The sequence below is a fragment of the Hemitrygon akajei genome, unplaced genomic scaffold (assembly GCF_048418815.1).
Source record: "Hemitrygon akajei unplaced genomic scaffold, sHemAka1.3 Scf000120, whole genome shotgun sequence".
NCBI classification, from domain to species: domain Eukaryota; kingdom Metazoa; phylum Chordata; class Chondrichthyes; order Myliobatiformes; family Dasyatidae; genus Hemitrygon; species Hemitrygon akajei.
The window spans coordinates 653,373-678,829 of record NW_027332006.1 but is presented as its reverse complement, the minus strand read 5'-3'; the positions used below and the strand labels follow the sequence as shown (position 1 = coordinate 678,829).

Sequence of the window (25,457 nt, the reverse complement as noted above, 5' to 3'; positions counted from 1 at the left end):
TCAATGCAGTATTATCTATGAATCCGGAGAGAGAACAGCTATCTTGTGGAATGATATAAAATAACCAGTCATCATTGAAGAGCGTGCACGCTGGGCAGAAAAGCAACATTTCATTTACGTGTTTTTAAATAGGAGTGCTCCCCCACAAGTGACGTCACACAGGCTCACTCACGCGCTTGGCGTCACACATGGGCTCCCCACACCGGGATCTGTCCTCACGTGCGCGGTGTCTTACGTCACCCACGCGCTGGTGAGCTCCAGCATTATCGGTTTAACGGCTGAACTACTATTCGCGTGACCAGCCCTTCCCCCACCGCCGACTGCCCACGCTGCAGGAGCTGCCCTATTGCCAATGGTGCGCAGGAATGTTAGTCACTGGTTACACCCAATAGAGGAGGCGGACCAGCGGAGAGGGCGTTATCCCGGCTGAGTTCGTCTCCCGCTGTGGAGCCGAACTCCCGTCAGAGCGGAAAAAAATCCCAAATAAATTAACTGTTTTTTCATTTATTTCCATTTCCCTCCGAGGGAAGCTGGGGCGTTTGTGAAGCGTCTCCTGAGGCCGGAGGCTGATGTATCGCTGAGAGGTAGGAGGAGACCGCTCGGCCCGTCGGTTTGATGCCGGTTCCCCGGGGAGGGAGAGGCAAGATTTTATTGAAAGGATGAAGATGGTGTGAGAGGGGGCGGACAGGATGCTTGTCCCGGTGGGGACAGGAGGGGCTCATCTGTGGAAATGTATGAGCCCACGGGGTTGTCAAGCAGAGGGATTCACCACATTGGGGGCAAACACCGGCAGACTGTTGCCCTGCAAGCGGGGCCAATGGTCCGGGCAAAGTGACAATTATTTGTGTTTTATTGAGATTGTACCTGGAATATGGTGTAAAATCCCGCTCCCCATACTAACACGGGTTACACAGACCAAAGGACAAACTGCCGGAGGAACTCAGTTGGTCAGGCAGCATCTGTGGAAACATTTCGGGCCGAGACCCTTCCTCTGGACAGAGAGTGGACAGGAAATAGTAAGAGAGAAGAGGTGAGGGTTGGAGATGGGGCAAGAGCTGGGGAATGAGAAGTGGATCCAGGTGAGGGGGAGGTGGGAAGGTGGAAATATCGACAGGGGTGGGAGGTGAGTAGTTAGGGCAACACGGGGCTGCAGAAGATGGAAATTAATTCCATAGAGGATTGACAAAGATGTTAGAGAGTATTTGTTATAGAGAGTGCAATGAAGATTCACCAGACTGATCCCTGGAGTGGTGAGATCATCATATGAAGAAAGATCAAATGTGATAACTCTTTCATTTGGAGAATCGAGGACTGAGAGGTGAACACATTGAAATGCACAACATCATTACCGGTTGAACCAGGGATTTCAGTCTCTGAAAAAGGGGGTGGACTGTCCGGGACTGAGATGAGGGGAAATGTCTCCACTCCGAGGGTGGTGAATGTTCAGAATCCGGCAGATGTGTGGAGACCGAAGTGATCGAGGAAATGAGGATCATGCAGAAACATGTGGATGAGATGGGAGAGCATCCGCCATCTTGCTGATGGTTAGAGGGGCTGAATGGCCACCTCCTGCTGTTTCAGTGTTCCTGTCCGGTGATCCCGGAGGAATGTGAAGAGGAATGAGTGTTTATAATCATAGACTGATTTAAATGAAACCTGCACATTTCCTGTGTGGGTCTGAAATGTGTGTCGGGATGGGATGGGAATCGAAACTCTAACGCTGTGACCTGGGGATGGAGGGAAAAGGATTGAGGAAGATATGGAGGGAAAAACTAAATACGTATCTGTTGTAAATAGGGAAATAATTAAATAATGTGAGAAATGCGGCGGTGGGTACGGCAGTATATGAAGGGCGAGGAACAGTCACCGGATCACGTGGGACCCTTCAGCGTCATGTGATCCCGTTTACCTCAGATCGGCAGCAACAACTGCGGGTTTGATTCCGAGGCCCCGCCCACCGCTGTTCATCAACAAGCACATTGCGCATGCTCACAGTCCCGGGAAAGGCAGTGTTTTTTTCGTTCCGTGTGGAAGCGGGTTGATAGAGGGATCGGGATCGGGATCGGGAGGGAGTTCTCGCCCCCTTGGACGGGGAGCCGGAGACGGATTATTCTCGGCGGGTCAACACCAACAATTTTCCTTCGGTGAGTATTGAAGCCTGTCCCGAGCGGGGAGTTCTGACGTTGGATAGTGAGTTAACTTTCCCGAACTCAAACAAAGAAAATCTGCAGATGCTGGAAATGCGAGCAACGCGCACAAAATGCTGGAGGAACTCAGCAGGCCGGGCAGAATCCAGGAAAAGAATACAGTCGACATTAGCGGCCGAAACCCTTCGGCAGGACTGGAGAATAAAAGGTAGGGGTGGGGAGGGAGAGAGAAACACAAGGTGATCGGTGAAACCTGAAGGGGGAGGGGATGAACTTTCCCGAACTGGCGGCCTCGCCTCGCTTCCTTCACAGAATCTGCCGGGGTCGGTCCGGGTTGTGAGACCTTCACACCGAACCGTCTGAGATGAGCCGCCGCTCAGCCCCTGTTGTTCTGGTCCTATTAGCAGGATGAAGTGAAACATGTTTCCATATTGTTACTGACAGAGAATTGTACAATTTGTGTCCCGTGTGTTAACGGAATGTACTTGCCTGTGATGCTGCCACAAGTCAGTGTTTCTCTGTCCCTCTACCTTCCCGTACTTGTGCACTTGGCAATAAATTCAACAGGACCTGAGAAATCTCAGTGAGATTTGATTAGTGATGATCATCTTGGCAGCTCGGTAGGTCGAATGTATGAGACAGTACACTGTTAAATGCAAAACCCTGAACAGTGTCGATGATCAGAGGGATCTTAGACTCGAAGTTCATCGCTCCCTGAAAGAGACTGCACAGATTGATCGGGTGGTTAAGAAGACAAATGACGTGGTTGTCTTTATTAGTCGAGACATTTTCAAAAGTCGGGAATTTATGTTGGAGTTTTATAAAACTAGATGACCACATCTGGAGTGTTTCATACAGTTCTGGTCGCTCCCATTCTCGGAAGGATATCAGGGCTTTGGAGAGGGCGCAGAAGAGGTTTACCAGGACACTGCCCGGATTAGAGGGCATGAGCTATAACGAGAGGCTGGACAAACTTGTGTTGTTTTCTCCAGAGCGGCGCAGGCTGGGGTGAGACTGGATGGACGTTTATACGACTACGAGAGGGATAGAGTGGATAGACGATATATTTTTCCCAGGGTTGAAATATTTTAGATAAGAGGCCATCCATTTGAGGTGAGAGGGGGTAGGTTAATGGAGATATGAGGGGCGTTTATGTTCTTCCTCACCGAGTCTGCTGGGTCGGTCGCTGGACTTTGCTCCCTGGGGCGACCCTCCGCTCTGACGCAGTAATCACCCTGCGCATGCTCACAGCCCCCGGATGGGGGGTGGTTTATTTTTATCCCGTTCGTTGCTGAAGCGGATCGTCTGGGGGATCGGGAGTGGCAGGGTGAGGGTCCCCGCCCCCTCCCCCCCCCCCGGGGGAGAAATCAGATTCCCATCGGTGAGTACTGAGGCCAGTGTCGAGTCGGCAGCTCTGATGTTGGGCAGAGAGTCTCGTTAACTTCCCGAACTGTCGGCCATTTACTCATTTTCCATCTATCTGCGCTCCTCAAAGACAGACACACTTCACTGATCTCTCCCTGCGAACCAACAACCCAGGCGGTCAATCTCCCAACAATTAAAATGGCAAATCAGCCTCAGGGCAAAGGGGCGCCTGTTTAAAACAGAGATGCGGAGAAATTTCTGTAGCCAAAGTGTGGTGAATGTGTGGAATTAGCAGAGGGAGCCGTGGGGTCCGGTTGGGGGTATTTACTAGGTTCTTGAGTGGTTACGATGAGAAAGTCGTGGAGTGGGGCTGAGGAGGGGGAAAAGGGTCACCCTGATTGAACGCCGGAGCAGAGTCGATGGGCCAAACGGCCTAATTCTGCTCCTATGTCCTATGGAGCCGGTTTATTGTCGGGGAGACGCGCCCACCGATCACGGTATCCTGTTTTCCGCTCGTATTCTGCCGCAGATTTGCAGGAGGCGGGTTTTTCCCGAGGCCCCGTCCCCCGGCTCTGTCGATGTGAAAGTCGCATTGCGCATACTCACAGTCGGCGGAATGCAGTGATTTTTGGCCGGAAGAGTCCAGTCACCGTTTTGTGCTGTGACGTGGATTTGTTGGAGAAATCTAATATTGGCCAATGAGTCCCGTTAACTTCCCGAACTGTCGATTTCGCCTCGCTTCCTGGAACTTCTCAAAAACTTTTTTCACTTCAGATAAGCCGCTTTTAAGACTGTGATATGTGTCTTCTCCCTAATGGGGGTGGGTGAGAAAGGAGAATGTCCCAGGTTGTGGGGATCTTTGATTTTACCGAGGGAGTGGGAAGTCCAGAAGGAGTTCACGTAGGGAAGACTGGTTTCTGTGATGAGCTGATCTGTGTCCGTAACTCTGCAGTTTCTTGCAGCCATGGGCAAAGCAGTCGCCATACCAATGCGTGGGGTATCCGGATGGGAAACTTTTTATGATGCATTGATAAAATTTGGTGATGGGCAAAGCGCATATTCCAAAGTTCTTATGGTTTGTTCTAGCTTTGTTATTTTCAGATCTTTTATACAGTAGTATTGTGGTGAACATTTGGTCCATAATGACAGATGAGGCAGCTCATTAAACTCAATAACAGTTTTATCGTGATAAACATAAAATAGACCGGCCAGCACGACCCCGAGAGTGAACCCAACCAGTCTCATACAGACGGGAGGCGACCATCAGACACCCTGGTTACAGTTAGTGTGACCCAGAAATACACAAGCAAGTAACTGTATAATCCAAGCTAAAAGGTAACAATAAATGAACTGGAACATCCCATCGTAATCCCACAAAAGCATTTTAACACAAGAACAATAAACAGTTCTGCTCATTAGAAATGTAGGGTCCTCCTCCTGAGGACCATCAGTGATTGTCCTTGATCCCTTCTCCCAGCTGATCCCATCTACTCATTCCCCGCCCACTTTGTTCAATCTCTGTCCAGTCTGTATCCCACCACCTCAATAATATATATCAACCATCTTGTTCAACCTCTGTTCAGTCTGTGTCCCACCACCTCAATGATATATATCAACCAATTTGTTTAACCTCTGTCCAGCCTGTATCCCACCACCTCAATGATAGATATCAACCATCTTGTTCAACCTCTGTCCAGCCTGTATCCCACCACCTCAATGATATGTATCAACCATCTTGTTCAACCTCTGTCCAGTCTGTATCCCATCACCTCAATGATATATATCAACCATCTTGTTCAACCTCTGTCCAGCCTGTATCCCACCACCTCAATGATAGATATCAACCATCTTGTTCAACCTCTGTCCAGCCTGTATCCCACCACCTCAATGATAGATATCAACCATCTTGTTCAACCTCTGTCCAGCCTGTATCCCACCACCTCAATGATGTATATCAACCATCTTGTTCAACCTCTGTCCAGTCTCTGCTGCCTGGGTAATGGTAGTGGCAGATACATTGGGACTTTTAAGAGATATTTAGATCAGCACACAAATGTGAGGAAAATGGAAGGATATGGACATTGTTCTGGCAGATGGGATCAATTTAGTTGGCCACTTCATTAACTGAATAGACTGAGCACTGTGCTGTACTGTTCTATGTTCTGTGTCTCTTGTTGAGAGGTTTTGGGATGATGGAGGCAAAAGGAGTGAGTGGGAACAACAGGTCACTGGAGTTCAGTGTGGGAAATGTGAGATCACCCACTTCTGTAGGAGAAACTGAAATCCTGAGTGTGTTAAAATGGAGAGTTTAAGTGCAGTGGGTAGAGAGGGAGGTGAAAGGTACATTGTATTTATTGTAAGAGTTATTGGGTGTAAGAGTGAAATGACATTAACAATTACTTGCGTTTTGTTGAGATTGTACCTGGAATATGGTGTAAAATCCTGCTCCCCATACTAACATGGGTTATATGTTGAAGAAACATATGCTGTTGAAGAAAGGCGGAAAAAAAATAAACCAGCATACTATAGACCAGTGCTTCTGACATCAGTATTAGAAGCACTACATATGTAAGTATTTGAAAAGACAAGACTGACTTGGAACAGTCAGCATGGCTTTGTTTGCTCTTGGCAACACACAGAATTTTTTTTTGATGAGGTTATGGGGTATGTTACCAGGAACGTAGATAAAGGCAATGAAGCGAATGTTGTTTACATGGTCTTTTGCAAGCATTTAACAATCCCGCGTGGGAGGTTGGTCAAGAAAATTCATTTGGATCACGTTCAACGTAAGGAAGTAAATTGGAGTGGACAATGGCATTTTGGGAGAAGGTGGACTGTGATGGTAGATGATTGTCTCCATTAATCGGGTCTTATGACCAGTGGAGAGCCGCAGAAATGTAGTTGGGTCCGTTGCTGTTTGTCATCTATATCAATGATTGGGATGGTAATGTTTTTAACTTGATAGGCACATTTACATGTGACACCAAGGTTAGGTGTGTAGTTGACAGAGAGGCAAATTATCTATCATAGGTTACAGGGATCTGGAACAGCTGGAAATACTGACCTGAAAATGGCAGATGGAATTTAATGCAGGCAAGTGCGAAGTGTTGTGCTATGGTAGGTCTTACACAGTAAACAGTAGAGCACTAACGTTGCGGTGGAACAAAAGGATCTGGGAATAGAGGTCCATAATTCATTGAAAGCAGCGCCCCAGGTAGATAGGGTGGTTAATAAATGCTTTTGGCATAGTGACCTTCATCAATTAAATTATTGACTGCAGGAGATGGGATTTATTTTGAAGTTGTATAAGACGTCGGTGAGTCTGAATTTGGAGTATTGTGTGTAGTTTTGGTCACCTACCCACAGGAAAGATGTAAGTAAGTTTGAAAGAGTACCGGGAAAAATTTCAAGAATGTTTCCGGAGGACCTGGGTGATAAGGAAAGGATGAATAGTTACGGACTTTAATCCTTGAAATGCTAAAAATTGAGAGGAAACTTGATAGAGCAGTACAACATGAAGATGGGTGGAGATAGGTAAATGCAAGCAGGCCTTTTCCACTGAAGTCAGGTGGAACGACAACCAGAGATCATGCATTGTGGGTGAAAGATGAACAGTTTTAGGGGGACATGAGTGGATAAGTCTTCAATCAGAGGGTTGAGAGAATGTTGAATGAGCTGCCAACAGAACATAAGAGATAGGAGCAGGAGTAGGCCAATCGGCCCCTCAAGCCTGCTCCGCCATTCAACAAGATCATGGCTGATCCAATCTTAACTGTAGTTTTCACCGAATCCCACAAGGCAACAGTGCCAACCAACAGGGCACCATGCTGCCCATTTTATTTTATTATTCATCCCGCCCAAACCCATGTGATCACCCGGGGGAAAAAAACCGAGTTGCCAATTGAGGAGAAAAAATCTGGAAAATTCCTCTCCGACCCATCCAGGCTATCAAAAATTGGTCCAGGAGATCACATGGCTGATCTAAACCTAGCCTCATGTCCACTTACCTGCTTGCTCACCGTATCCCCTAATGCCATTTTTATCCAGGAAAATGTCTATCTCCGTTTTGAATTTATTGAGTGTAGTAGCTTCCACAGCTCTCTGGGGCAGTAAATTCCACAGCCCCACTACCCCACTAGAAGTGGTACATGCGAGCATGATTTTGCCTTTGAAAATATGGATGGGTGAATATGGCTACTGTGCAGGTGGGTGGGAACAAGTGGTTCAAATGACTGAGACAAAGCGCCTGTACTGTGTTCTGTTTTGATATGACTATCTAACTATGACTCTGACTGCTTGATCACAGACAAAGGTTTGATTGAGTAAAAATCCAAAATTAATATCAGACTTGAATGATTCACACCTTAATTCCCCAAGAATATTCAACAGCGTGGATATGTTTTGATATGATGTCAAACTGCCCACACACTCCCAGTCGCGGATCTTTCGTAACCAGGGAAAGACAAAATGCTGGAGTAACGCAGCAGGTCCGGGCAGTGTGTATGGAACTGAATACAAAGGGAGCGTTTCGGGCCGAGACCCTTCAGAGGAACTGGAAAGGAAGAGGGAAGAGGCAATACCATTGATTGATTTGGATTGTGCAGGTTGCTTTTCTGTGAGACTCGGAGCTCAGGGTTTGTGTTTAAGCAGCTGCCTGCACATTCCTCAGAACAGGGAGCGGCATTTCTGCTGAAACTGGTTCGACATTTCACTCTCAATCCTGTAAACAAAGTCACTTCAGTATTCTATTTAACTATTTCTGCATATGCAAATATGCTAAGCTGTTAATAGTTTGCAATGAACCTGTAGCATGTCGTAAATGACACTGCTGATGGGTTCGAACCAGCTGTGTTACCAATTACAGCTGTGAGTTTGCAGTTTTTAATTATTTTTACTTCAGACTCACATTATCTGCAGTTATTTTTAAACTTTTTTTCCCAATACCTTTTTTTAAAAAATGGATCCATGACATTCCCAACTGTGACATTCCTTAATATAAAGACATTACACAGTGTATGAAACATGCATCTTTCTCAGTCAAAGTTGCCAATAACCCTTGAAATATTGTTGATGTAAGGGTAAAGGTGAGGGGTGGAATGAGGTTGAGCAGGGAGAAGGGAAACGGTCAGGGCGAGGGTCTGCAAGGTGGACAGAGAGCAGCTAAGATGAGGGTGAGTCAGTGGAGTAGGTAGATGGGGGGTAGACCTTGGGACAGAATGGGTAGACAGCGGGAGGAGATATAATTAGAGAGAAAGGGACAGAGAGGGCGGAGGGTGAGAGAGTGTGTGAGTGAGGGGTTTGAAAGATGGGTAGAAAGGGGAGAGAGATCTGGAGAGACGGGGAGTGAGAGGTGGGAAGGGAAAGAAGAGTGAGAAAGGGTAAGAGGGAGTAGAAGGTACAGGGTGAGAGAGGGAGGGACTGTGAGAAAGGGAGTGAGGGAGATAGTGAGAAGAGTAGGGTGTTGGTGGAATGGGAGAGAAAGGTGGAGAGGTTGATGGACAGTGGAGTGAGTAATATGTAGAGAGGATGAGGGAGTAGAGCGGAAATGGTAGTGTGAGTGGGGTTTCGGGAGTGGAGGATGGAGATGAGGAAGGAGAGGTGTGGATGAGGGGGCGAGGAGGATGGGTGAGCGAGAGCAGCTGCAAGCAAGCAGGGGTGAGTGACGAGTGAGATAGGCCATGAGGAGGGACGGAGCTGGATGTTCAGTGAGGAGCGAGGGGTGACTGAGTTGTCGTGGCAGGTATATTTAAATTATACTTGCTGACATGTGAGGTAATGGAGGGTTGGAGGATAGCTAACGTTGTTCTGTTTAAGAAATGCTGAAAAATTAAACCAGAAAACTATAGGCCAGTGATTCTTCATACTTAATACTTTATTGTCACTGTTACGAACCCCGTAACTGGGTTACTTAACAGCAAAGACAGACGCGTCCGTTGAAGCCTGATGGTACTATTTTTAACAGTATTTATTAGTAAAAATACACATAAATAATATCAATGCAAATATACAGGTAATATACGTCGTCAATACTAAACCTAAAAGTGCGGGTACAATAATAATAAGAAATAAGCTCTATCATTGTCTAGGGGATAATGCATTGTCCGATGGAAATATAAAGTTCGTTTCAGTTCACACAGGCTCCATTGTTTGTTTGTCGCTGTGTTGCAATTGTTGGAGAGAGAGAGAGAGATAGAAGAATGGGAACAGTTACCGCTATTGTTTTTGCCAACCTTCCTTTATGATTTCGATCCGTCAGTGTCTCGTTGTTGTGGCTGTTCTCCTTTAGCTAAACCGTTCTTCCGTGATGAGCCCGCCACCCAGGCAAGGGAGGACGCACACGAGCTCTCACCGGCTTTCGCTATAAAACGCTGTCACTGGATTTCTAGCATTTCTCCTGGTGCGTCTGAGGGGTGTTCCCCAGACCCTCTTATCCTCACTCACGGGGTCTCAGATGTCAATCAGGTTGGGATGATGCAATCCCTCAACCAGACCATTCTGGTTGTCCCTGAGGGGTTTCAATGAATAGTACAGTACTCAATACACCATTCCTTCTCCAAGACACAATAGCAGTAATCAGTGGTTCCATTCCGCTTTTGTTAGGAGACATTCCAACTTGTTGTGTATTCTGCGTTGTCTATAACAACTGCCTTTGCTGTGATCCTGCGTCTTTCTCTCTCTCATTTCTGACATGCTGTGTATCTCTCATTTCCTGGATCTGAGATCCGAAATAATAGCGATCTTGCGATTCTCAAAAAGAAGGGGGGGGGGGGCGACTTTGCTCCCTTCATTCGTAACATCACCAAACAATTAATACTAGAGCGTACAATCGTTACAGCGATATTTGATTCTGTGCTTCGCACTCCCTAAAGTACAAATCGAATTAAGTATAATAAAAATTGAAATTATAAATCATAATTAGAAAATAGAAAAGGGAAAGTAAGGTAGTGCAAGTTAGGTTCGGTTATTTGGAAGGTACGGCCCAGATCCGGGTCAGGATCCATTCAACAGATTCTGACACCAGTAGTGTGAATGGTATTGAAAGCACCACATTATATAACTATTTGAAAAGACAGGACTGATTTGGCATGATCAGCATGACTTCCTCTGTGCTCGGCAATGACAGAATTTTTTTCGATGAGGTTAGGGGGAATGTTACTAGGGAAGTAAGTAAAGTCAATGCAGTGGATGTTGGCAACATGAACTTTTGCAAGGCATTTAACTATCCCGTGTGGGGGTTTGGTAAAGAAAATTCATTTGCTCCAAGTTCAATGTAAGGAAGTAAATTAGAGTAGACAGTGGTGTTTTGGATGAAGGCCGACAGTGATGATAGATGGTTGTCTCCCTGATTGGGGGTTTATGACCGGTGGAGGGCCACAGAAATGGTAGTTGGGCCGTTGCTGTTTGTCATCTATGATAACGTGTTTAACTTGATAAGCGCATTTGCATATGTCAGCAATATCAGGGGTGTAGTTGGCAGAGAGGCAGGTTACAGTGGGATCTGGCGCAGCTGCAAATTCTGAGCTGAAAATGGCAGATGGAATTTAATGTACCGTAGATTCCGGATTTTAAGCCGCTACTTTTTTCCCACATTTTGAACAGCTTTGAACTTTGCGGCCTTTAAAACGGAGCGGCTAATACATGATTTTTTCCATGCCGCCTCATAAACATTTTGCCTCATAACAGTAGACCAATAAAATTGATGAGTAGTTCACAGAGGTCCAATGAAATTGTACCATAAATCAAGCGCACTTTCACAATTAAATTATTGTAAATCAGTCATTTGTACTCACCCTCATCAACATGGAAAACACTCGAAGAAAAGCATTGTGCTGCCTTTATGGCAGTTATTTAGTTTATAATATTTTCGCTTAGTAATTCATTTTCTAGTTAAAGTTAGAAGAGTTTTAACTATATTTGTTTTCTGTACTACATCGCGGGATGCTATGACGTCACACCCGGTTTCGCCGCGTCTTGTGGGAAAAATGCCGTTTGCGATAAACGGAAAGGAGGGGGGGAGCGCATTACGCGAGCGGTATTGGATCTGAGCGAACGCTGCTTTTAAATGCCGTTTGCGATAAACAGGAAGGAGGGGGCGAGCGGCATTACGCGAGCGGCGTTAGATCTGAGCGAACGCTGCTTTTAAGTTAAAGGCGATCAATAACTTTTCCTGGTAGGCTGCAGTATATATATTTTTTACCAGTCGTTAGGAGATATTGGAATGTTGTTCAGTAAAGAAGTATACGCAACGTATATTTAAAAGTAGCCGCGTTACGGGCACGGTTCGAAAAAAAGCATTTGCAATATGTATTTGTTTTTGTTACCATATGGATTTAATTAAAAGTTAAAAAATCCTCACGTGTAATATCTTTCTGTGTAAATATCTCATATTACAACGTGGGACACCTGCGGCCAAAAATCCGATGCGGCCTTTACAAGTAAAAAATTGATTTTATTTCTAAAATTAGAGCCAGCGGCTTTTAATCAGGTGCGCTCTGTAGTCCGGAATCTACGGTAGACAAGTGCAAAGTGTTGCACTATGTAGGTCTTACACAGTAAACGATTGTGCACTAAAGAGTGCAGTGGAATAAAGGGATCTGGGCATACAGGTCCATAATTCATTGAAAGTAGCGCCACAGGTAGATTGGGTCATAAAAAAGAGCCTTTTCCAGATTGCCTGTGTAAATTAATGTACTGAATCCTGGAGATGGGATGTTGTTTTGAGGTTGTAAAAGACATTGTTGAGTTCGAATTTGGAGTATTGACTGCAGTTTTGGTCATCTATCTATAGAAGACAAGTAAATAAATTTGAAAGAGTACTGGGAAAATGTTTTTCTGTGAGATTCTGAGCTTAGGGTCTGATGTAAGCAGCTGTCTGGCCCTGCATATTCCACAGAACTACAGGCAGTTCTTCTTAAAGCATAACTTTAGGCCATTCTGCTAAAACCATATCCAACTCTCATTCGGGTGTTAAAACATTCACATTATTAGTCTGTTTGACTATTTCTGCTGCAGGGAGGGTCAATGAATGTGAAAACTGATATAAAGAACACTACCGATGATTTCAAAACCACAACATTACCAATTACAGTTGATGCTCTGCTTGCTGCGAGTTTCTGGAATTTTATAATTTTTTCCTTCAGACTCACATTGTCTATATTTGTTTCTAAAACATTCTTTTCATGATTCCTTAAAAAATCAGTCTGTGACAGTCACCGGACCATGAGACACAGGAGCAGAATTCAGCCTATCGATTCAGCTCCGACATTCCATCATGACTGATCCCCGATCCCACTCAACCCCGTACATCTGCCTTCTCACCATATCCTTTGATGTTCTGAATGATCAGGAGACAATCAACTTTTGCCTTAAATACACCCACGGATTGTCCTCCACTACAGTCTGTGACAGATTCACTACTCTCTGGCTAAAACAAATCCTTCTTTAATCTTTTCTAAACGGTCGCCCCTCAATTTTAAGGCTGCAACCCCCAGATTTGGATACCTTCACCACAGGGCACATCCGCTCCACATTCGCCACAGCCAGTCCTTCTAACAGTCAGTAGGTGTCAATGAGATTCCCCAGCATTTTTCTAAATTCCAGTCAGTACAGGCCCAAAGCTGCCACATGCTCCTCATATGTGAACCCCTTCATTGCTGGAATCATCCTCATGAACCTCCTGTGGTCACTCAACAATGACAACACATGCTTTCTGAGATATTGGGCCCAAAGCTGTTGATGACACTTGAAATATGGCCTGATTAACATCTCATAAAGACTCAAAATTTTCTCCTTGCTTTTATATTCTATTCCCCTTGAAATAAATGACAACATTGCACTTGCCTTCTTTATCACAGACTCAACCTATAAATTAACCTTCCAGGAGTCAGACCCGAGTACACCTGATTCCCTCTGCACCTCTGATGTTTGAACATTCTCCCATGCAGATGACAGTCTACATTATTAGACAGGGATAGACAGGCGGTAGCTGGGCAGGAAAAAGAAGGAGAGATGGAGAGGGATGAAGGCATGAGAGAGCGGGGAAGGGTGTGGGGAAAGAGGAAGGAGAGTTGAGCATGGGATGAGTGGAGCACGGGAGGGGGAAGCAGAGAGCTCGGGGTAGGTGGGGAAGGAGAGGGTGGGAGGTAAAGTGGACAGGGGTGGGAGAAGAGCGCAGCGGTGAAGGGGGCAAGTGGGAGGACAGCGCGGGAAGGATAGTGAGTGTTTTGTAATGAGCGACAGACACTATATAACCGAATAACCTCGGGTGTAGCGGCTCAGACTGACATCTCTGTGTATGGTGAGCACACCGCTCACCCAGCATCTTACTGAACTCCGTCCGGTTTCAAAATCACAGTAAGTGTTGTCTCCGATTCTTCAGAACCAGGGAGCGTTTACAGTGGGGTTTGGCTTTTGTCGGGCTCAGGAGGGAAGTCAGTGGGAGAAGGGAACGCTGAAATCTTCAAATTATCAAATTAATTATTGACCAAATGGATTAAAAGAAACAATTACCTTCAACTACAAACATTCTCCACTTGGTTTCTCCTGAGACGCTGTAGAAAAACCTTTCTGCAGTGATATGCGAAATATCCCCACGGGGCAGTGAAAGAGTCTCTCTCCCTCTTCTCCCCCCCCCCCCCCCCCCCCGAGACACACTCACTCACATACACAGGAAAAACTATTGAGAATACAGAGCTACTGTAAGATATTGGCATTCGGAACATCGTCGTGGACTATGCCACAGATCGATTCATTTAATTAAATAGCAAATATATATATATTAAAACTACATATATTGGGTGTTTGAAGTAAAATGAACTACTGGAAACTCTCAACGTCTAATAGCAATTGTAATAAGTAGACATTCAGATTGCAGACTCTGGTGAACTTTCTTTTCTATATCATTGGTGTTTTAATGTTTTTTCCTTTTACAGAAATATTTAAATTCAGTGTTAAATTAGATTTGTTCACAGTTGAAGGTGAGCGCGAAATGTTGAAGTAGTTTGTTCGTTTTCAGCAGAGAAGCCGCTCCCTGCTCCGAGGAATGTCTGCGTGTCAGAATTTGCCCTGCAGACAGGCAGCAGCTTGCACACAGAAAATTGCACTGTGAGTCTCACAGAGCAGCAACATCGGCCCCTCCCCAATAGTTACTAAATGACCCTCGTCTGATGGTCTGGTGTAAAGTTAGAAGGAAACGACTTGAAAATATACCCACAGGGAGACTGAACATTCTTAGTGAATTAAGGTGAATTCAGCTTCTGTTCTTTATTTCTGATCTTTACTTCCAGTTCACACGTTACCCGTGTTTTGGATCAGTGATCAAGAAGTTACTTGCAAACAAGAGAACATTTGCAGATGCTGGAGCAACACACACAAAATGTTGCAGAAACTCAGCAGGCCAGACAGCATCTAGGGAAAGAGTGAACAGATGACATTTTGGGCTGAAACCCTTCGGCAAGACTCCTTTCCCAGATGCTGCCTGGCCTGCTGACCTCTTCCGGCATTTTGTGTGTATTAGAAGAAGTTATTTGCACTATTTTGTCTCTTCTGGCGGTCGTGGTATTTGTGTTCTTGCATTATCCTGTCTGCAAGGTTGAGATTCTCCACAATTCATGTCAAGGTTAAAAACAGTTCCTGAATCAGGGGTTACAATTCCAAAGCAAGTGTGCAAAAAGATGTTTAGTCGTTTTTCTCGTGACTGTGTTTATTGTTGGTGTTTCGAGCTGATTTCCTCAACGTCCTTTAAAAGAAAAAGACGTTGATTCTGTTCCAGGTCTCGATACATAACAAACAGTGGGGGTGGGGTGACCAGTTACAGAAAGCGATAGGCGGCATTTCGGAGCGAACACCGTGATTTCACAGGCTCGATGGGCTGAGTGGCCAATTTCTGCCTGGTCTGTGAACAAGAAAAGCTCTGACTACAGAGTTACTGTAAACTAAGTTAATAAGTACGGACCACGGCAAATAACCTACTGTTGAACAAAAAACAACTATTGCAGTAATTAAATCATCCAGAACGTTGACCGAGATGATAAGCAACAATGAACCTAGCACCGAACCCCACTGCACCCCACGAGTCACTGGTCTCCAGTCAGAGAGTCAAACCATCTTCCACCACTTACTGGCTTCTCCCGCAAAACCAATGTCCAAACCAATTTACCACCTCATTCTGAATGCCAAACCTTCTTGTCTAATCTCCCAGGTGGGGACTCTGCCAAATGTCTTGCTACATTGTACTGAACTATATATTTTTAATTCAGTAAATTAACTGTTCTCTCTCCCAGAGCAGTAAGTGTCACGTTGTTCTAGTTTGATAACTGACCGACAACATTCTTGCACAGCAGACTTTCACTGCTCTGGGGAGAAACTAACCATGAAAGTTATGGGGGAGACTTTGCAGAGCTCTGCTGTTGCCCAAAGCCCAGTGTCTGAGTCCAGGACCTGATGACCCCGGGGCTGCTGCAGGACCGTCCACACTGCAAGTGTCCTCTCAGGGCAGTGGGAATGAGTCTGTTTCAAAAAGCCTCGGGTATCCCTGTGAACACAGCCCCAAATCGGCAATGCTCAGAGTCTGGCTCTCTGGAAAGTGATATGAGAAAGATGGTTTCCCATCACTGACAAGTGGAGCAGTGGCATTTCTGCCCCACGACGGCTGTGATTGAGACCCAGGGATGAGGATGTGATCCGTCTGTCTGCACAGTTTGTTATTGGGAAACAGAGAAGAACACAGGAAGTGGATCTTCAGCCTGATAGGCCCAATCGGGATTAATCCCCGTAGAGTCATCAGGAGGATGTGTCATATCACAGGCATACGTAGTGAATGTTGTTGGCTTTGTGGCAGCAGTACAATGCAATATATAATAGTAGAGAAAAAACTGTATTACAATAAGTATCTGTTACTGAAAGTTAAATAAGTATTGCAACAATGAATTCAGTGAAGTAGGTTCATGGGTTCCATGTCAATTCAGAAATCGGATGGCAGCGGAAAGGAAGCGGTTCCTGACTTATTGAGTGTGTGTCCTCAATCTCCTGTACCACCTTCCTGGTGATACCAATGAGAAGAGGGCATCTCCTTGGTGAAGCAGATCCCTAATGACTGATGCCGCCGTTTTGAGGCATCGCTCCATGACGATGGCTTGGATGCTACGTTGGCTACTGCCCATGATGGAGCTGACTGAATTGACAACTTTCCTCAGAGTATTTCGATCCTGTGCAGTAGCTTCACCACTTCCCCTATCCTGCCATATCAAGTGATGTGCAGCCAGTTAGAACAGTTTTTACGGTACATCTGTATCAATCTGTGAGTCTTTGGTCACATACCAAATCTCGTCAAACTCCTGATGAAATATAACGGCTGCCATGCATTCTTGGTAACTGCATCGATATGCTGGGCCCTGGATAGATCCTCAGAGATGCTGACACACAGGAACATGAAGTTGCTCACTCTTTCCACTGCTGACTGATCAATGACGATTGGTGTGTGTGTGTGACCTCATCTTACCCGTTCATAAGTCCACAATTAGACCATTGGTCTTACCGATGATGAGTGCAAGTTTGTTGCTGTAACACAACTCATCCAGGTGATATATCTCGCTCCTGTTTGCCTTCTCTTCACCACCTGAAAATCTGCCAACAGTAGCCGTGTCGCTGGTGATGTGCAGGCGTTATATCCAATCCGCACCAATTGTGGTTTTCCGGTGAGGAAATCAAGGATCCAGTTGCAGAGGGAGGTAGAAAGGCCAGCGGTTTGAGCCTTTTGATCAGAACTGTAGGAATAATTGCATTACACGCTGAGCTATGGTCAAGAAACAGCATTCTGATGTAAGTATTCGTATTGTCAAGGTAATCCAAAGCCGCGTGAGGAGCCGATGAGATTGCATTGTGAGCTATTGTGGATACAGGTAAATTACAGTGGGCCCAGGTCCTTGCTGAGAGAAAAGCTAATTCTAGCCATCGCAAACCCCTCAATCATTTCATCACAGTAACTGTTATTGCGATGGACGATAGTCATTAATGCAACTCACACTGCTCTTCTTGGGCACTGGTATAATTGTTAGCCTTTTAAGGGATGTGGAAACTTCCAACTGCAGCAAAAATGACCCCATCTCTGAAGCATTCTCAGAATACAACTCGTGTTTTTCTGGGGTGGCTGAAATCCCTCATAACTCTGTGTGACGACTGCACCCACCACTTCCTCACTCTCCCAAAATCGATGGAAACACAAACATTTTCCCACAATGCCCCAGGATTAGTCTCAGTAAGGGTCTCTATCAATGCCATCAGCATTCCAAGATGGGGTGCAGAATGGTGCACCGTCATGCTATTCAAAGACCCAAGTGGGGCTCGGTCTCAGACACCAGTCATGCCATCAGTATCCCAGGATAGGGCACAGAATGGGACCCCAGTAATCAGATTCATTATCTCAGGGATGAGGTTATGTGGGGGGAAATCCCGTTTGGCTGTGTTATGAGGTCGGTGGAGCTGGACTGTTTACTCCTGTGCCTGTTGCAGCCTGTCTGTTTAATGTTGATTTGATAAATATCTCAGCAGTTGACTCTGGATCTGCAGACATGCTCGGACACGCTGCTGCACTGTCGTTTTATATCAATGCAGAATGACGGTGATAATTGCGGACAGTTTAACTCATTGGTGTTAATTTGTTAATGACGGTGGATTTAAAGTCTGGAAGAAAATGTCAAAGTCGAATGGGTCAAGGACAGTGGAGTCACACAGATCAATTGTCTTTGCTCCTGCCATGTGCTTGGAGATGGAAGCTGCCATTTTGTGGAACTGTTTTACATCCTCCATTTTGTGAGACAAAGTTGTTGTGCTTTTTGTGTTTTAAAACAGACACAGTGGGTTTTACTAAAACCAGGTCATTTACTAAACTAGAGATCCTTTCCAAAGAAGTTCTTTGATATAATATAACATGCAGTTTTGTGAATGCTGGGGATGGTGCCTGCCTGATGTGGTTCTAGCCGATTACTGAAGAGAACGCATTAGGGTTCTCTTCCTAGTCATCCTCCTCCTCTTGATGAATGTATTGAATGCCATAGGATTCACCTTAATCTGACTTGCCAAGAATTTTTCATGACACCTCTTGCCTTTCGCAATTCCCTTTTTTAGTTATTTTCTGGTCTCTTTGTACTCCTCATGAGTTTTCTTTGATCCTAACTTCTGAAGCTTTACATACGTTTCCATTTCCTTCTTGACCAAATTTATCACCTCCCTGGCCATCTAACGTCCTCGTGTCTTTTCATCCGTCCTTTCTTTTAAGGAACTTTTGGTAAATATCAAAAGTTGAATGATTCACACAGTAATTCCCCAAGAATAGTCCCACAGCGTTTTGATGTCATTGTAAACTGCCACAGCCACTTTCCTCAGAAATGCTGTAATCAAATGGAACCGGTTCGACAAATCACTCTCATTCGGGTTTGAACAAAGTCACTTTAGTATTGTATTTAACCATTTCTGCTGCAGTGTAGTGATAGAGCCTTTGACATGACATAAAGAACATGACTTCGGGTCTCAAACCCATTACATTACCGGTTTCATTTGCTGCCTTGTTTGCTGTGAGTTTACAAAATTTTATTTTTACCTCAACTCTCATCATCTGCAGTTGTGTTTTTTCCATGATTCCTTCAAATAAACCAGTTCATGCCATTCCCAAATGTCACAATATTTAAATTAAAGAATATTACCCCAGGGTATGGAACCCACTAAACTTTTAACTGCTGTTGATGTCAGGGTGAGTGACTGAGGGTAAGGAGGGGAGTGTTGGGGTGAGCAGGGTCAGGGCAAGGGCAGGGTGAGTGTGTGGAAGGTGGAGAGGGGGAAGTAGAGGAAGTAGAGAGAGTGGGGAGCGTGGGAGTGAGAGATGGGGAATGAGGGGAGAGGGCAAGAGTGAGGGAAGGGAGAGGGCCAGAGAAAGGGGGAGTAAGAGAGTGATACATGGGGAGGGAAAGAAGGGGGAGAGGGACAAAGGGGGAGTGAGAAGAGGAAAAGCAGGGTGAGAGAGGTCTAGAAAGAGGAGAGGGGGACAGATGGGGAGAGGGTCAGAGAGAGAAAGAAGGGGCAGAGAGAGGGAGGAATAAAGGGGGGAAAGTGTGGGGAGTGTGACTGAGAGGCTGAGAGAGAGGGAGTGAGAGGGTAATGGGAGGCATAGAGAGACGGGAATGGAATAGGAGAGAGGGTGAAGGAAAAGAGGCAGAGAAAGAGAGGAGCCAGAGCGCCGAAGGATAAATGGTGGGGAGAGTGAGGGAGTGACAGGGAGTAGGAGGGGAAGGTAGAATAAATAGTGTCGAGGAGGGGTTGAGTGAGTGGGATGTCGGAGGGGTGTGCAGGAGGCGGCGAGGAATGGGTGAGCAAGAGGGGCAAGTAGGTTAGCAAGGAGAGAGGGATAAGAGATGGGTGGTGAGGAGGGAGGGGTGGGATGTACAGTGAGGAAGGAAGAGTGACCGAGTTGGGTGGTGAAGAATGATGGGCGAGTGAAAATGACATCAGTGGCAGAGCAGTGAGGGAAATAGGATTGAGGCAGAAGGAATAAAGGTGTGGGGTAGGAGGGTGAGGACTGGGGTGATGATGAGAAAGGAGTGTGAGGTTGACGGGTAGCGAATAGTTGGTGCTAGTTGGGAAGAGTGAGGGAGAGGGATAGAGAAGTGAGCAGGGTGAAGAGTGGTGGTGAGGAGGCAAGGATGAGTGAGGGAGGCCAGAATTATTGGACAAAATATTTATTCATCCACAATGACAGGATGTTCGTCATGGCTGATCACAAGTCACTGAACAACTCCACCATGAGGTTGTTGTTCCCGGTCTTGATATTCCACAGCAGGGGTGTTTACCACACATGTTTCCCGGTCTCCAATTCCACACGAGAATTTCTCTGCAAACAATTCCCGGTCTTTGGATCGTATTGCCCACCATTCCCAATCGCCATACCCCACACCGGCTGCTTTACTGCGAATGATTCCTCTTCTCCCTTTCCCACACTGGGAGTTTTACTGTGCACGGTTCCCGGTCTCCCTGTCGAACTGTTACTACGACGTGACCTTTTGACCTAACCTCCACCCCTCCCATCCATGTACCTATCCAAGTATCTCAAACAGATGTTGTTAAGACCTCAGACAAAGTCAGGAATCGAAGGTTAACCATGTTGTGATTAATATTCTGAGCTGCGTATATTTCAATGGAACAAGTATTGAAGGAAAGGCAGATGAGCTCAGGTCATGGATCAACACATGGCATTATGATACTGTCACCGTTATTGAGGCTGGCTTGCAGAGAACTGGCAGCTCAATATTCTGGTGTTCTGTTGCTTTAAATACAACAGAGCGTGAGGGATTAAAGGGGTAGGGATGGTTTCACTACTCAGGAAAACTGTCACAGCAGTGTGCAATAAGGACAGATGGGAGAACTCATCCAGTGAGGCTTTATGGGTAGACTGGAGAAATTAATTAGTACACTGAAGTCCTAAAGACTCAAATGTGATACTTGATCTCCTATTAGTGACTGAGACAGAACAGACGTAACAGATGTCTGTGTGGGAAACTGTTTGCATCTGGTGATCACAATACCATCAGATTCAAAGGAAGTATGGAGAACGACAGCTCTGCTCCGTGGTATTGAGGCTCTGCTATAGAAGAAAAAAATAGATGTATAACAGGTGTAGGCAGGTAGGGGAAAAAATCAGGTACTTATGAATTCGAGGAAATCAGGCTTTGGCGAGAACAGGCAGAGGCGAGCTTTGAACGGGGCACAACTGCGCAAGTGAGTGAAAGTCGGCCTGTGAGGCAGCGGGAGAATTTAAATAGCGAGCAGAGGCTGAGTACGAGCTTCACTCCAGGTGAGGTAAGGCCGGGTAAGCTCCTTTAATTAATCTAATTAGCTTAGGAGTAGGTAATGGAGACAGCAGTTAGGGCAGTTGAGTGCTCTGTTTGCAGTATGTTGGAAGTTAGGGCGAGCACAGCTGTCCCTGATGACTACACCTGTAAAAGGTGCATCCAGCTGCAGCTCCTGACAAACCGTGTTAGGGAACTGGAACTGGAGCTGGATGAACTTCGGATCATTCGGGAGACAGAGGCAGAAATAGAGAGGGGTTTCAGGGCGATAGTCACACGTAGGAGTCAGGAGACAGGTAGTTGGGTGACTGTCAGGAGAGGGAAGGGGAATAGACAGGAAGAGCAGAGCACCCCTGTGGCTGTTCCCATCAACAATAAATATATGATTTTGGATACTGTGGGGATGACCTACCAGGGACAAGTTGCAGTGGTTGTGTCTCTGGCGACGAGACTGGACCCTCAGCTCAGAAGGGAAGGAGGGAAAAGAGGAGAGCAGTAAGTGATAGAGGATTCGATAGTTAAGGGGACAGATAGTAGGTTCTGTAGAAGAGATCGAGAATTCCGGATGGTCTGTTGCCTCCTTGGTGCCAGGGTCCGCGTTATCTGGGATTGAGTTCTCATTATTCTCAAGAGGGAGGGTGAGCAGCCGGATGTCGTGGTCCATGTAAGGACTCATGACGTGGGTAGGAAGAGTGAGGAGGTCCTGAAAGGTGAGTTTAGGGAGCTACGTGCCAAGTTAAAGGACAGGACCTCCAGGATAGCGATCTCAGGCTTGCTACCAGTGCCCACCTGCAGGTGGGTTCAGAAATAGTAAGATAGTGCAGATCAACACATGGCTGAAGACATGGTACAGGAGGGAGAGCTTCAGATTTATAGATAATTGGGCAGTTTTCCAGGGAAGGTGGGACCTTGTCCGGCGGGACTGTTTACAGGTGAACTGGAGGGGGGACAAATATTCTTTTAGGCAGGTTTGCTAGAGAGGCTCCAGTGAATTCAAACTAGATATTAGGCAGGAGGGGAACCAGAGTGTAGAAACAGATGTATGGCAGAAGGAAGAAAAAGAAGACAGTAAAGTTCTGTGTACTGTTAGAGATAAACAGAGAGGAAGAGGTGGAGAATTTCTTAAATGCACTTATTTTATTGCTAGGAGCATTGTAAGAAAGGTGGATGAGCTTAGAGCATGGATTGATATCTGGAAATATGATGTTGTAGATATTAGTGAAACATGGTTGCAGGACAGGTTTGATTGGCAACTAAATATTCCTAGATTTTGTTGCTTCAGGTGTGATAGTATCGGAGGGACAAGAGGGGGAGGTGTTGCATTGCTTGTCAGAGAAAATATTGCAGCGCTGATCTGGCAGGACAGATTAGAGGTCTCATCTAGGGAGACTATTTGGGTGGAATTGAGGAATTGGAAAGGTGTAGTAATACTAATAGGGGTGCATTATAGACCACCTAATGGGGAGTGAGTATTGGAGGAGCAAATTTGGAAGGAGATAGCAGATATTTGTAGTAAGCACGGGGTTGTGATTGTGGGAGATTTTAATTTCCACACATAGACTGGGGAGCCCATACTGTAAAAGGGATGGATGGTTTGGAGTTTGTAAAATGTGTGCAGGATAGTTTTTTGCAGCAATACATAGAGGTACCAACTACAGAAGGGGCAGTGTTGGATCTTCTGTTAGGGAATGAAATAGGTCAGGTGATGGAGGTATGTGTTGGGGAGCACTTTGGGTCCAGTGATCACAATGCCATTAGTTTCAATATAATTATGGAAAAGGATAAGACTGGACCCAGGATTGAGATTTATCTGTATGGACTTCAGTAAGGCCTTTGAAGGTTAGTTAGGAAGGTTCAATCGTTAGATATTAATATTGAAGTAGTAAAATGGATTCTACAGTGGCTGGGTGGAAGATGCCACAGAGTAGTGTCAGATTGGACCCCGGTGACTAGCGATGTGCCACAGGGATCAAAGGCCTTACTGAAGTCCATATAGATAACATCCACTGCTTTACCCTCATCAACTTTCCTAAGAACTTCTTCAAAATATTCAATAAGATTTGTCAAACATGACCTTCCACGCACAAATCCATGTTGACTGTTCCTAATCAGACCCTGTCTATCCAGATAATTATATATACCATCTTTAAGAATACTTTCCATTAATTTACCCATCACTGGTACTGTGTCCAATGTTGTTTGTCATATACATTAATGATCTGGATGATGTGGTGGTAAATTGGATTAGTAGGTATGCAGATGATAATAAGGTAGGTGGTGTTGTGGATAATGAAGTAGGTTTTCAAAGCTTGCAGAGAGATTTAGGACAGTTAGAAGAGTGGGCTAAGTGATGGCAGATGGAGTTTAATGCTGATAAGTGTGAGGTGCTACATTTTGGTAGGAACAATCCAAATAAGACATGCATGGTAAATGGTAGGGCGTTGAAGAATGCAGTAGAACAGAGTGATCTAGGAATAATGGTGCATAGTTCCCTGAAGGTGGAATCTCATATGGATAGGGTGGTGAAGAAAACTTTTGGTATACTGGCCTTTATAAATCAGAGCATTGAGTATAGGAGTTGGGATGTAATGTTAAAATTGTACAAGGCATTGGTACGGCCAAATTAGGAGTATTGTGTACAGTTCTGGTCACTGAATTATAGGAAAGATGTCAAAAAATGGAGAGAGTACAGAGAAGATTTACTAGAATGTTACCTCGGTTTCAGCACCTAAGTTAGAGGGAAAGATTGAACAAGTTAGGTCTTTATTCTTTGAAGCGTAGAAGGTTGAGGGGGGACTTGATAGAGGTATTTAAAATCATGAGGGGGATAGATAGAGTTGATGTGGATAGGCTTTTTCCATTGAGAGTAGTGGAGAATCAAACAAGAGGACATGAGTTGAGACTTAGGGGGCAAAAGTTTAAGGGTAACATGAGGGGGAATTTCTTTACTCAGAGAGTGGTAGCTGTGTGGAATGAGCTTCCAGTAGAAGTGGTAGGGGCAGGTTCTGTATTGTAATTTAAAGCAAAATTGGATAGGTATATGGACAGGAAAGGAATGGAGGGTTTTGGGCTGAGTGCGGGTCAGTGGGACTAGGTGAGCGCAAGTGTTCGGCACAGACTAGAAGGGCCGAGATGGCCTGTTTACGTGTTGTAATTGTTATATGATTACATGTAAATGCAAGATAAGATAGATAGATAGATAGATAGATACTTCATTCATCCCCATGGGGAAATTCAACTTTTTTTCCAATGTCCCATTGGAAAGAAACCAGGAAGGCTATAGGGTGGCATAAGGTTGTCCTAACAGACAAGGTGAGGGATTATACAGATGTTTTAAAAGCAAAAAGATTGGAGGAGACACAATTGATTGATTGGATTATCAGAATGGCAATGTCCACATGGAGCCAAAAAGCGTAGAGGAGTTCTTAAGTGGGTTTTTGCTTCTGTGTTCACTCGGGAAAAGACTCTATTGAAGTGAGGCCATGGATGTTATACAAATTACGGATGAGTAAGTGTTATGGGCAAATTGGACAACTTTGAGTGTATAAATCCCCAGCGACTGAGAAATTCAGTCCTCGGACCCCGATGGAGGTGGATGCAGAAATTGCAGGGACGTAACCTAATTTGGAATATTGTGTGCAGTTTACGTCACCTAAATGGGAAAGATGTTAATAAGGTTGACAGAGTACAACAAAAATGTACAAGGATGTTGTTGCGATTGGAGGACCTGAGTTATAAGGGAAGATTGAATAAGTTACGAATTTGTTCCTTGGAACGCAGAAGATTTGGGGGAGATTTGATGGAGGTCTACAAAATCATGAGGATAGATGGGGTAGAGGGATGAAGATAGTGAGGGTTAGGTCAGGGGATAGAGAGGAGTGAGGCTCCCACTTTTAATCGGCACACAATTCCCCCTCCTCCCATACTCATTTCAATCAGTGCGTCATTCCCTCTCTGTCGGCCATTTTAACGAATGTGACAATTTTCAGTGAGTGCGTTACTCCCTCTCTCGGTAAAACTTCAGGCCATTTGGAATAAATGACTTTTAAAAGAAATAAATTTAACAAGTATTTCAGGCGGGGTGTCAATCAACAACCTCCGCTTGTGAAAT

The 25,457-nt window shown here is 45.3% G+C and overlaps 1 long non-coding RNA gene across 2 annotated transcripts in view; it reads left to right on the top strand.

Annotated features, from left to right (window-relative positions):
* Positions 1-2,053: 2,053 nt before the first annotated feature.
* LOC140723600 (uncharacterized) overlaps positions 2,054-25,457 on the top strand; it is a 47,736-nt gene continuing 24,332 nt past the window's right edge. Inside the window, exon 1 of one of the 2 annotated variants that reach the window (XR_012097934.1) lies at positions 2,054-2,144. This is a non-coding gene — a long non-coding RNA (uncharacterized lncRNA). Of the gene's footprint in view, positions 2,145-3,335; positions 3,529-25,457 lie in introns of those variants that run through there. The other variant, XR_012097933.1, reaches the window with a different exon arrangement.